The following is a 14,149-nucleotide window of genomic DNA, read 5'->3' on the forward strand; positions in this document are numbered from 1 at the left end:
GGCTATTGGTAGTTTAGTTTAGGCTAGGGTTTTTTTTTTATTTGGGGGGGCTTTTTTATTTTTATTGGGCTATTAGATTAGGTGTAATTAGTGTAAATTTCTGTAATTTGTTTATTATTTTCTGTAATTTAGTGTGTTTTGTTATACTTTATCTAATTTAATTTAATTTAGGTAATTGTATTTAATTTAGTTAATTTATTTAATTATAGTGTAGTGTTAGGTGTTAGTGTAACTTAGGTTAGGCTTTATTTTACAGGTAAATTTGTCTTTATTTTAACTAGGTAGTTATTAAATAGTTAATAACTATTTAATAACTATTTTACCTAGTTAAAATAAATACAAACTTGCCTGTAAAATTAAAATAAATCCTAAACTAGCTACAATGTAACTATTAGTTATATTGTAGCTATCTTAGGGTTTATTTTACAGGTATTTAGTTTTAAATAGGAATAATTTAATTATTGATAGATATATCGATTTAGATTTAAATTATATTTAAGTTAGGGGGTGTTAGGTTTTGGGTTAGACTTAGGTTTAGGGGTTAATAACTTTAATATAGTGGCGGTGACGTTGGGAGCAGCAGATTAGGGGTTAATAAATGTAGATAGGTGGCGGCGATGTTAGGGCCGGCAGATTAGGGGTTAATAATATTTAACTAATGTTTGCGAGGTGGGAGTGCGGCGGTTTAGGGGTTAATATGTTTATTATAGTGGCGGCGTCATTGGGGACGGCAGATTAGGGGTTAATAAGTGTAGGTAGGTGGTGGCGACATTGGGGGTGGCAAATTAGGGGTTAATAAATAGTATGTAGGTGTCAGATGTGTTGGGGTCAGCAGATTAGGGGTTCATACATATAATGTAGGTGGCGGCGGTGTCCGGATCGGCAGATTAGGGGTTAAAAATTTTATTTTAGTATTTGCGATTTGGGAGGGCCTCGGTTTAGGGGTTAATAGGTAGTTTATGGGTGTTAGTGTACTTTTTAGCACTTTAGTTATGAGTTTTATAACTACTGACTTTTAAATGCGTTAGGACTCTTGACAGGGTAGGGTGTACCACTCACTTTTTGGCCTCCCAGGACAGACTCATAATACCGGCGCTATGGAAGTCCCATAGAAAAAATACTTTACAAAGTCGTTTTGCGGTAAGGCCAAAGAAGTGTGCGGTGACCCTAAACCTACAAGACTCGTAATACCAGCGGGCATAAAAAAGCAGCGTTAGGATCTCTTAACACTGCTTTTTTTTACCCTAACACACAACTCGTAATCTAGCCAAAACATTTTAATGACATTCTTTTTATTATGATAAATATGATTTATGAATGTCATAAAACTTAAATAAATAAGATAACTTTAAAAATAAGTCAGAATGAGAAAACAGCCCCTTTGGAACCATCTGAAAAGGTGACATAGTGCATCACAGTCCTTGAAGAGAGTTGACAAGGGCAAACAAAGGCCAACACAGCCCCTTTGGAGCAATCTAACAAGGTGACAGTGCATCACAGTCCTTGGAGGGATTTGACAAGGGCAAAGAAAGGCCAACACGGCCCCTTTAGAGCCATCTGACAAGGTGACATAGTGCATCACAATACTTGGAGGGAGTTGACAAAGGCAAACAAAGGCCAACATGGCCCTTTAGTATAAATCTGACAAGGTGAAATAGTGCAAAAGGCACAACAATAAAAACAAAATAGGCCAAATGGCAACAAATACAAACAAATAACAACATGTGGATGGAGGAGTTATTAGTTCTCCCTCGGGCCATCTCCGGATCCTCCACTTATGGGGCATTAGCATCACCTTTATCGTCCTGCGCCCCTCCAGCAGCGGCTTCATGCATTGCCTCTAACCACATTATTTGGTCTATAGTCAAGCGATGAAGCCACAGCTGGAGACGCATGGTGTCATGCATTCTTCCCAGCAACTGATTGAAACTCAGCATGGTCTGCTCAATACATGCTAGAGTCTCTAGCATCAACTATGCTGAGTCACAACCTAAAAAAAAAATAAAAAAATAATAATAATAATAATAATTACAGAACATAATAGGAATAGATCAAAGATACATTGTACTAATTAAAATACAAATCATTATTATAATAATATATGCTATAGAGAAGAAGAATTGCACATTAAATATGTTCTTCATAGATAAACCATAAAGATATTAAGAAAACTCAAAACCCTATCAATCAATTGGTTTATGACACACTGTGAAAAAGCGGTGATAACAAATCCAAAATATTGGCACATATACATAATATATATCCAACATCTAGGCAATATCATTTAGATATTAGAAAATTAGTATGTTAATTGCCAAAAATTTACATTAAGCAAATAAAGAAAAGGTTTATAAAAAACATTTTCTATTCAAAATCAATGTATGTATAGTTAGATCAGTATAATGTCCCTTTAACAATGTATGTTCTATTGTTGATTTGTAATGATACTTACATCGGTGGCTGGGAAGGACAATCTGACACCCAGGACAATGAATGTGGGGATTATGGTAAAGGTGTTGTTGGGGAGGGATGGGTCGAGGTGGGGGATTGGTTTCCTGCTCCAGTGGAGCCTGCACAGCTGGGGAGTTATGGGCTGGGGGATTTGGTGGCTGTGCAGGTGGGGTAGAAGCAGCACAGGCAAAATGGGGAGAGCGGCTAAGGAGGGCAGGGATTTTTTGTGGGGAAGGGCCAGGAGAGGGGTCAGGATGGGAAGGGACCGGAGAGGGGACAGGACGGGAAGGGCCGGGAGAGAGATCAGGACGGGAAGGGCCAGGAGAGGGGTCAGGATGGGAAGGGGTGGAAGGCTGATGCCCAGAAGTGGAAGTTCCATCTGAAATATATAAATACATATATTAAATGAAAATATATTATTACCTTGAGAGAAATCAATATTCACCATCATTTAAAATCTGTATTGTTGTTCTCATAAAATATTTATACAAAGTCACAATAATGACTATGTTTAAAGGTATTGATTGATTTGAATCAAGCATAATTAATAATCATATTTAATTGATCCTTGAAACTCTGATTGTTCACTGGTAGTGATGTTGCGAATAATTCGCCGGCCAATAGTTCCTGGCGAACATAGCTTGTTCGCGTTCGCCGTGGCGGGTGAACATATGCAATGTTAGGTCCGCCCCCTATTCATCATCATTGAGTAAACTTTGACCCTGTACCTCACAGTCAGCAGACACATTCCAGCCAATCAGCAGCAGACCCTCCCTCCCAGACCCTCCCATCTCCTGGACAGCATCCATTTTAGATTCATTTGGAAGCTGCATTCTTAGTGAGAGGAGGGACAGTGTAGCTGCTGCTGATTTAATAGGGAAATTGATAGCTAGGCTAGTGTATTCAGTGTCCACTACAGTCCTGAAGGACTCATCTGATCTCTGCTGTAAGGACAGCACCCCAAAAAGCCCTTTTTAGGGCTAGAACATCTTGGGGTTGAAATCTGGGTTCAGTGTGCCTATAAGATTGATGGTTCAATCAATTACTATTCATAATCTATACATGGTAGATACTACTGTTTATATTAAATATTAAGAATAGAATGGTATATTTTACAGAGTATGTTTTGTGAATATCTCTTTTACATTAGGATTAAATGTATGTAATCCCAATATTAATAGACACAATCAGAGTTGAATATTTAGGTTAGAGGTATTATTAATGTTTGTTGGAGTTAAATAGACAGTCCACATATAAATCATTTTTAAATCCCTTTACATATCATACAACATGGAATTAAATCAATGAATTTCAACATGATTATGTTTTATGTATACTTAGATGTGGCTGAAAAGCTCCAAACAATGATGACATAATGATATGGTCTGCATCTAGGCACTCAGATGAATAGCAATGCCTGTCTGTACAATCATAATATGATTATTGGGTGTTTGGATGTAATATGCATGGGACATCATGATGTCATTCATGGCAATTCATACATAAATTGGAAAATAAATTAAAACATATGTTCATGCTGCATGATATAGAAAGGGGGGCAGTAGTGTATTAGAAAATTAATGGAATAATATATTTTAAAGGGACAAAGCTGTAGACTTTAGTTCTCTTCAATAGTATGATTTTGAAACAATACACGTTAGATACATGTTATATATATTTGACGTACCATCCTCCTCCATCGCACATGTTGTTACATCAATCTCTGTAAAACATAATATGTTGTGTACACGTTAAAATCAAATATTATAATGTGTTACTGGTGCTCAAAGACACACATAAATGTTGCATTAAAGAGATACTGAACCAAAGTTAGGAATTTCTTAATTTGGATGGAGCAGGCAATTGAAATAAAATATATAATTATTGATGATTAATAATTAAATGTGATTGTCTGTATTTGGAAAATCTGTAAAAAAAACATAGTACACAGAACATTTAATAGTTCTCACGTGTGTATCGCTTGATGATTGTTGTCTACATTTATACAAAATATCAACATGTGCTAGCCATGTTCTGAAGCACAAAGGTGTAGACTAAGAAGCTTTGAGATCTTAATATTAAACTAATAAAATAAAAATAAATAGAACTAGAGGAGTACATTATATGTTTTATTCAAATGGAATGCTTCATCATAATCATGATCAGAATATTTCTGAAAAAGACACCTTTAATGATGTATGAATGAGTCAATTGACTTATCAGAACCCTTGCAAAGGCAGGTCTGTGTCAGTGCTGGATCCCTCCGAGCCTGTCACAATAACTAGATCTATTAATTATATAAATAAATATTATGTAACACAATTTGTACATCAGCTTTAAATATACATATCTGGTATTCAAAAATAACACTATTCTAAACTATCTAAAAAAATATATTTTGAAATGATAAGACTAGACCAGTAATATGAAATATAAATTCATTATTTCATCAAGGTGAGTGGAAAGAAAATTATGTCAGATTTCTTAAAATATTAGACAGCCAATTCTTATCATATTAATCTATGGCATATCTACAAATAACTATTGGTCCCTGTTTTTTTGAATAATCCAAACACTTTGAATAACAACTGGTGACAACTAGAGCATAATACATGTAGCACATATATCAATTTGTGCTATGTACAGTAATGATGTTGCAAATAGTTCGCAGACGAATAGTTCCTGGCGAACATAGCATCTTTGTGTTCGTTGCGGCGGGCGAACATATGCGATGTTCGATCCGCCCCCTATTCGTCATCATTGAGTAACACTTTGACCCTGTACCTCACAGTCAGCAGGCACATTCCAGCCAATTAGCAGCAGACCCTCCCTCCCAGACCCTCCTACCTCCTGGACAGCATCCATTTTAGATTCATTCGGAAGCTGCATTGTTAGTGAGAGGAGGAACAGTGTAGCTGCTGCTGATTGAATAGGGAAATCGATAACTAGGCTAGTGTATTCAGTGTCCACTACAGTCCTGAAGGACTCATCTGATCTCTGCTGTAAGGACAGCACCCCAAAAAGCCCTTTTTAGGGCTGGAACATCTGCTTTTTTTTTCCCTGTGTAATCTAATTGCAGTTGCCTGCCTGCCAGCGTGTGTGTCAGGCTCACAGCGTATACTGTGCCCACTTGCCCAGTGCCACCACTCATATCTGGTGTAACAGTAGTGTAGATTTAAAAAAAAAAACACTTTTTTGACTGTGTTAAATAATAGCAGTCAGTTTCCTTCACACGTGTGCATTTCAGTGCCTGCATGCCAGGGCACAGTGTCACCCCAGTGCAACTCATATGTGGTGTAACAGTAGTGTAGATTTAAAAAAAAAAAAAAAATTTGACTGTGTTAAATAATAACAGTCAGTTTCCTTCACACGTGTGCGTTTCAGTGCCTGCCTGCCAGGGCACAGTGTCACTCCAGTGAAACTCATATGTGGTGTAACAGTAGTGTAGATTTAAAAAAAAAACAACACTTTTTTGACTGTGTTAAATAATAGCAGTCAGTTTCCTTCACACGTGTGCGTTTAAGTACCTGCCTGCCAGGGCACAGTGTCACCCCAGTGCAACTCATATCTGGTGTAACAGTAGTGTAGATTTAAAAAAAAAAAAACTTTTTTGACTGTGTTAAATAATAGCAGTCAGTTTCCTTCACACGTGTGGGTTTAAGTGCCTGCCTGCCTGCCAGGGCACAGTGTCACCCCAGTGAAACTCATATGTGGTGTAACAGTAGTGTAGATTTAAAAAAAACAACACTTTTTTGACTGTGTTAAATAATAGCAGTCAGTTTCCTTCACACGTGTACGTTTAAGTGCCTGCCTGCCAGGGCACAGTGTCACCCCAGTGCAACTCATATGTGGTGTAACAGTAGTGTAGATTTAAAAAAAAAAAAACACTTTTTTGACTGTGTTAAATAATAGCAGTCAGTTTCTTTCACACGTGTGCGTTTCAGTGCCTGCCTGCCAGGGCACAGTGTCACCCCAGTGCAACTCATATGTGGTGTAACAGTAGTGTAGATTTTAAAAAAAAAAACACTTTTTTGACTGTGTTAAAGAATAGCAGTCAGTTTCCTTCACACGTGTGCGTTTCAGTGCCTGCCTGCCAGGGCACAGTGTCACCCCAGTGCAACTCATATCTGGTGTAACAGTAGTGTACATTTAAAAAAAAAAACACTTTTTTGACTGTGAAATAATAGCAGTCAGTTTCCTTCAAACGTGTGCGTTTCAGTGCCTGCCAGTGCACAGTGTCCCCCCAGTGCAACTCATATCTGGTGTAACAGTGGTATACATTTAAAAAAACAACACTTTTTTGACTGTGTTAAATAATAGCAGTCAGTTTCTTTCATGCGTGTGTGTTTCAGTGCCTGCCAGGGCACAGTGTCACCCCAGTGCAACTCATATCTGGTGTAACAGTAGTGTACATTTAAAAATAACAACACTTTTTTGACTGTGAAATAATAGTAGTCAGTTTTTTTCACACGTGTGCGTTTTAGTGCCTGCCAGGGCACAGTGTCACCCCAGTGCAACTCATATCTGGTGTAACAGTAGTGTACATTTAAAAAAAAAATACAATTTTGACTGTAAGAGATTGAATAGCAGTTAGTTGTCTGCAAGCGTGTGTGTCAGGCCTACAGCGTATACTCTGCCATTTTCTGCCAGTGCACAGTGCCACTCATATCGGTTGTCACAGTAGCTTGCACGCATAGTACCACTAATCGAAAAAAAAATTACAGGCAGAGGCAGGCCACCCCGCAGGGGCCGTCATGGTGCTGGGATTCCCTTTGGCCCTAGAATAGTGCCCAGTGTTCAGAGGCCACATACCCTGAACTTGAACAGTTCTTTGGACATAGTTGACTAACTAACACAGGACACACAATCTTCTACAGCTTCCGCTTGGAACCTTGATGCACCATCCTCCTCCAGCTTTGCTTCGGGCACCTCTCAAGTTACCACTCGCCAGCCTACCTCCACCACCAACACTAGCACCACAGCCGCTTCACTTGATCTGTCAGAGGAGATATTTACACATCAGTTGGAAGAAATAAGTGATAGTGATGTGCAACCATTATTGACAGAGGATGTAGATAACAGGGATATGTCTCAGTCAGGCAGCATTACACACATGGACATACGGTGTGATGATGATGTTGTACCCGCTGCTGCTTCCTTTGCTGAGTTGTCAGATACAAGTAAAGCAGTTGATGATGACGATGCGTCCGTGGATGTCACATGGGTGCCCTCTAGAAGAGAAGAAGAAGAGGGGGAAAGTTCAGATGGGGAGACAGAGAGGAGGAGGAGATGAGTTGGAAGGAGGGGGAGGTCATCGCAAGGAGCTAGTGGCACAGTCAGACAGCATGCATCGGCACCCGGGGTCAGCCAGACAGCACGCCAATCAACGCATGCTGTTGCCACCAGCAGAATGCCATCATTGCAGAGCTCAGCAGTGTGATATTTTTTGTGTGTGTCTGCCTCTGAAAACAGCGATGCCATTTGCAACCTGTGCCAAAAGAAACGGAGTCATGGGAAGTCCAACACCCACCTAGGTACAACTGCTTTGCGAAGGCACATGATCGCACATCACAAATGCCTATGGGATCAACACATGAGTAAAAGCAGCACACAAACTCAAAGCCGCCATCCTCCTCCTGGTCCAGCATCTTCAGCCACGTCAACCACTGCTGTCCTCCTTGCCCACTCTCAACCATCCGCCACTCTGTGTCTCGCCTTGAGCAGTTCCTGATCATCTGCCCACAGTCAGGTGTCTGTCAAGGACATGTTTGAGCGTAAGAAGCCAATGTCACAAAGTTACCCCCTTGCCCGGCATCTGACAGCTAGCTTGACTGAACTCTTAGCCCGCCAGCTTTTACCATACAAGCTGGTGGAGTCTCAGGCATTCAAAAAATTTGTAGCTATTGGGACACTGCAGTGGAAGGTACCCGGCCGAAATTTCTTTGCACAAAAGGCAATCCCCAACCTGTACTTGATTGTGCAAAAGGATGTAATGGCATGTCTGGCACACAGCGTTGGGGCAAGGGTCCATCTGACCACTGATACCTGGTCTGCAAGCATGGTCAGGGCAGGTATATCACCTACACTGCACATTGGGTAATCCTGGTGACGGCTGCCAAGCATGGAATGCATGGCTCTGCAGAGGAGTTGGTGACACCACCATGACTTGCAGGCAGGCCTGGTGCCACCTCCTCTTCTCCTCCTACACCATCCTCTTCCATAACCTCCTCGGCTGAGTCCTCTTCTGCTGCGTCTTGCTCCACATCAACGGCACCCCCCAGCTCCCCAGGTACTATTCCACATCCCGGATACGGCAGTATCATGCCGTCTTGGGGTTGACTTGCTTGAAAGCAGAGAGTCACACCGGACCAGCACTCCTGTCCGCCATGAACACACAGGTGGATCAGTGGCTGACTCCGCACCAACTGGAGATCGGCAAAGTGGTTAGTGACAACGGCAGAAAATTTGGTGGCGGCATTGAATTTGGGCAAGTTGACACATGTGCCTAGCATGGCACATGTGTGTAATCTGATCGTACAACACTTTGTGCATAAGTACCCAGGCTTACAGGATGTCCTGAAGCAGGCCAGGAAGGTGTGTGGCCATTTCAGGTGTTCCTACATGGCCATGGCGCACTTTTCAGATATCCAGCGGCGAAACAACATGCCAGTGAGGCGCTTGATTTGCAACAGCCCGACACGTTGGAATTCAACACTCCTAATGTTTGATTGCCTGATCCAACAAGAAAAAGCCGTTAACGACTATTTGTATGACTGGGTGTCTAGGACAGCCTCTGCGGACCTGGGAATTTTTTTGCCACATTACTGGATGCTCATGCATAATGCCTGGAGGCTCATGCGTCCTTTTGAGGGGGTGACAAACCTAGTCAGTCGCACCGAAGGCACCATCAGCGACATCATACCATTTGTTTTCTTCCTGGAGCTTGCCCTGTGAAGAGTGCTGGATCAGGCCATAGATGAGCATGAAGAGGAAGAGTTGTGGTCACAATCACCACCAGAAACATCCTTATCAGCTTCGCTTGCTGGACCTGGATGCTGGAAGAGGATTGTGAGGAAGAGGAGTCAGAGAAGGAATGTGGCTTTGAGGAGGAAGACCAACCACAACAAGCATCCCAGGGTGCTCGTTGTCACCGATCTGGTACCCGTGGTGTTGTACGTGGCTGGGGGGAAGAACATACCTTCAGTGAGATCACTGAGGACGAGGAACGGGACTTGAGTAGCTCGGCATCTAACCTTGTGCAAATGGGGTCTTTCATGCTGTCATGCCTGTTGAGGGACCCTCATATAAAAAGGCTAAGGGAGAATGACCTGTACTGGTTGTCCACGCTATTAGACCACCGGTATAAGCATAAAGTGCCTGAAATGTTACCAAATTACTGCAAGTCGGAAAGGATGCAGCAGTTCCAAAATAAATTAAAAAGTATGCTTTACACAGCGTATAAGGGTGATGTCACAGCACAACGGGAATCTAACAGGGGAAGAGGTGAAAGTAATCCTCCTCCCACGACCATGCCAGCAAGGACAGGACGCTGTACAGACGTGTTGTTGATGGAGGACATGCAGAGCTTTTTAAGTCCTACTAATCGCCACAGCCCTTCGGGGTCCACCCTCAGAGAACGACTCGACCGACAGGTAGCAGACTACCTCGCCTTAACTGCAGATATCGACACGCAATGAACCCATTGACTACTGGTTGTGCAGGCTTGAACTGTGGCCCGAGCTATCCCAATTTGGAATAGAACTTCTGGCCTGCCCTGCTTCAAGTGTCCTGTCAGAAAGGACCTTCAGTGCAGCAGGAGGTATTGTCACTGAGAAGAGAAGTCGCCTAGGTCAAAAAAGTCTAGATTACCTCACCTTTATTAAGATGAATGAGGGATGGATCCCGAAGGGACTGACAGTGGGCGATACATTCGACTAAAAAAGGCCTGATGAGATGAGCTGCCTTGGGCTAAAAATGCTCCACACGCTGCTGTATTTTATCTCTGAATGCCGGATGACTTGCGTGACTTATCCGCCACCAACTAGGGTTCAAGCCACAATGTTTTAGGGCACTTTCTGCCTGGGAAACAAACATCAATTTTTCTGGCCGCTGCTACAGCAGTGGCTGCAACAATACCTAATTTTTCAGGCATGTGTACATGCCTAATTTTTCTGGCCTCTGGTGCTGCACTGTGGCTTCAAAAACCGAACCAAAAAAAAAGGCACATAACAGGGATTAAAGTGATAGGAATAGTACTACTTAATACACCACTCCTATCTGGTGGCACATTAGATTGCACGCGCAGTGCCCCAAATTTGAAGTAGGAGGACCGACCAAGCATCTTTTTCCATCTCCCGGTTCCTAAAATCGATGCCATATACACGTCCCCTGATAGGGGACGTAACAGGGATTAAACTGATAAGAATAGTACTACTTAACACACCACTTCTATCTGGTGGCACATTAGATTGCACGCACAGTGCCCCAAATTTGAAGTAGGAGGACCGACCAAGCATCTTTTTCCATCCCCAGGTTCCTAAAATCGATGCCATATACACAATGCCATTAACACGTCCCCTGATAGGGGACATAACAGGGATTAAACTGATAAGAATAGTACTACTTAACACACCACTCCTATCTGGTGGCACCTTAGATTGCACGTGCCGTGCCCCAAATTTGAAGTAGGAGGACCGACCAAGCATCTTTTTCCATCTCCTGGTTCCTAAAATCAATGCCATATACACGTCCCCTGATAGGGGACGTAACAGGGATTAAACTGATAAGAATAGTACTACTTAACACACCACTCCTATCTGGTGGCACATTAGATTGCACGCGCAGTGCCCCAAATTTGAAGTAGGAGGACCGACCAAGCATCTTTTTCCATCTCCTGGTTCCTAAAATCAATGCCATATACACGTCCCCTGATAGGGGACGTAACAGGGATTAAACTGATAAGAATAGTACTACTTAACACACCACTTCTATCTGGTGGCACATTAGATTGCACGCACAGTGCCCCAAATTTGAAGTAGGAGGACCGACCAAGCATCTTTTTCCATCTCCCGGTTCCTAAAATCGATGCCATATACACGTCCCCTGATAGGGGACGTAACAGGGATTAAACTGATAAGAATAGTACTACTTAACACACCACTTCTATCTGGTGGCACATTAGATTGCACGCACAGTGCCCCAAATTTGAAGTAGGAGGACCGACCAAGCATCTTTTTCTATCCCCAGGTTCCTAAAATCGATGCCATATACACAATGCCATTAACACGTCCCCTGATAGGGGACGTAACAGGGATTAAACTGATAAGAATAGTACTACTTAACACACCACTCCTATCTGGTGGCACCTTAGATTGCACGCGCAGTGCCCCAAATTTGAAGTAGGAGGACCGACCAAGCATCTTTTTCCATCTCCTGGTTCCTAAAATCAATGCCATATACACGTCCCCTGATAGGGGACGTAACAGGGATTAAACTGATAGGAATAGTACTACTTAACACACCTTATAATAACGCAGAGAGAGGCAATGCAGAGAGAGGAGTGTGAAGAAGAGGAGTCAGAGGAGGAAGGTGGCTTTGAGGAGGTGGAAGACCAAACACAGCAGGCGTCCCAAGGGGCTTGTTGTCACCTTTCGGGGACCCTTTGTAATGTACGTGGCTGGGTGGAGGAAGAGACCTTCAATGACATCAGTGAGGACAAGGAACGGGACATGGCTAGCTTGGTATCCAACCTTGTGCAAATGGGGAGTTTGCAGTTGTGCAAATGGACTGTTTGCGGTTGTTTGTGGTGCGTTAAAGGGACAGTCTAGGCCAAAATAAACGTTCATGATTCAGATAGAGCATGTAATTTTAAACAATTTTCCAATTTACTTTTATCACCAATTTTGCTTTGTTCTCTTGGTATTCTTAGTTGAAAGCTTAACCTAGGAGATTCATGTGGTAATTTCTTAGACCTTGAAGCCCACCTCTTTCAGATTGCATTTTAACAGTTTTTCACCACTAGGGGGTGTTAGTTCACGTATTTCATATAGATAACACTGTGCGCGTGCACGAGAAGTTATCTGGGAGCAGGCACTGATTGGCTAGACTGCAAGTCTGTCAAAAGAACTGAAAAAAGGGGCAGTTTGCAGAGACTTAGATACAAGATAATCACAGAGGTTAAAAGTATATTATTATAAATGTGTTAGTTATGCAAAACTGGGAAATGGGTAATAAAGGGATTATCTATCTTTTAAAACAATAAAAATTCTGGTGTAGACTGTCCCTTTAAACGGGGAGTTTGGTCTGTCACTGTGAAGTGGGTGTAACCCTTACACTACCTGATCGATACAACATCATACCTGATGTTTTAAAGCACATTATTCCAAACAATTTAGGAATGTTAGGTGATTTATGCCCTTTATGGATTAAAACCAGACTCTGCATCAGCTATGTAATTTTCCATGGGAGTTTTGCCATGGATCCCCCTCCGGCATGCCACAGTCCAGGTGTTAGTACCCTTGAAACAACTTTTCCATCACTATTGTGGCCAGAAAGAGTCCCTGTGGGTTTTAAAATTCACCTGCCTATTGAAGTCTATGGCGGTTTGCCCGGTTCGCCCGTTTGCAAACAGTTTTGGAAGTTTGCGTTCGCGAACGCAAAATTTTAGGTTCGCGACATCACTAATGTACAGTAATTTGGTTTCTGACACAACACATATTAATCAAAGTGCAATACATAAGATATATTTTAAACTATGTCATAATGGTGCTGTTAGGATTTGCTTATATATAAAGGTAGTCCGAGAGTGAAAGATGTGATTTAAATCACAGTATTGTTTCATCAAAACAGTGTAATGATTAAGAAATATATTTTTTATCTATAGATAAATTCAATGGAAATATTTGAGAATGTCACTCTAAAGGAATTATCTATTCCATATGTTGAAGTAATGAATCGCAGAGAGCATGCAATTTCCATCAAATATCTTTAATTCTCCTTCTCTCTTAATGATAAGAAGAAAATATCAAAGTATATGAGATGTATATTTATATATTCTGCAGATGTGTAAAAATGTGTTAGTGTTGTCTAAATGTAGCCACCAACTGTCAAGCACTACCCAGATGCAGAATACCAAATGGTCAAGACCCTAATTATTACATTCAAATAAAGATAGCAAGAATCAGAGGAATATCTTCGAATACTAATAAATTGAGATTTGGATTACAATAGAATTCGATCTCTAAATGGTGATTCTTCTTTTTAAATCCTTTTGAAATCGAATTAGTGGATACATGTTAATATAGATCAATGTGAATGGATTAGGCAATGTTATGTCCAAATTTGTAAGCCAAAAGTAAAGTATAATGAGACATACCAGAATGGGACAAACCTGGGCTAGAAGTTCCAGCACCAACATCCATCTCTGTAAAATATTAAATCAGGATTGGATATCATTAACACAAATACGAGCTTTGACACAAACAATCACACATTGTTTTTCAAAATGTATTTATAAATAAAGAGATAATGTATATTTATTTTCAAGCTTTATGTTGTTGACTGTCCTTTTAAGTCATTTTATGTCTTCTTGCATTGTCATCAATTGTTAGACATTGAGCGGTCAATTCTTATTTTTATATTGCTAGTATAGCTTTTGTAATTTATAAGATTGAAAATAAGGATACTGTATTCTTCACAT

This window comes from Bombina bombina, chromosome 1 (genome assembly GCF_027579735.1).
Source record: "Bombina bombina isolate aBomBom1 chromosome 1, aBomBom1.pri, whole genome shotgun sequence".
In the NCBI taxonomy this organism is placed as follows: Eukaryota; Metazoa; Chordata; class Amphibia; order Anura; family Bombinatoridae; genus Bombina; species Bombina bombina.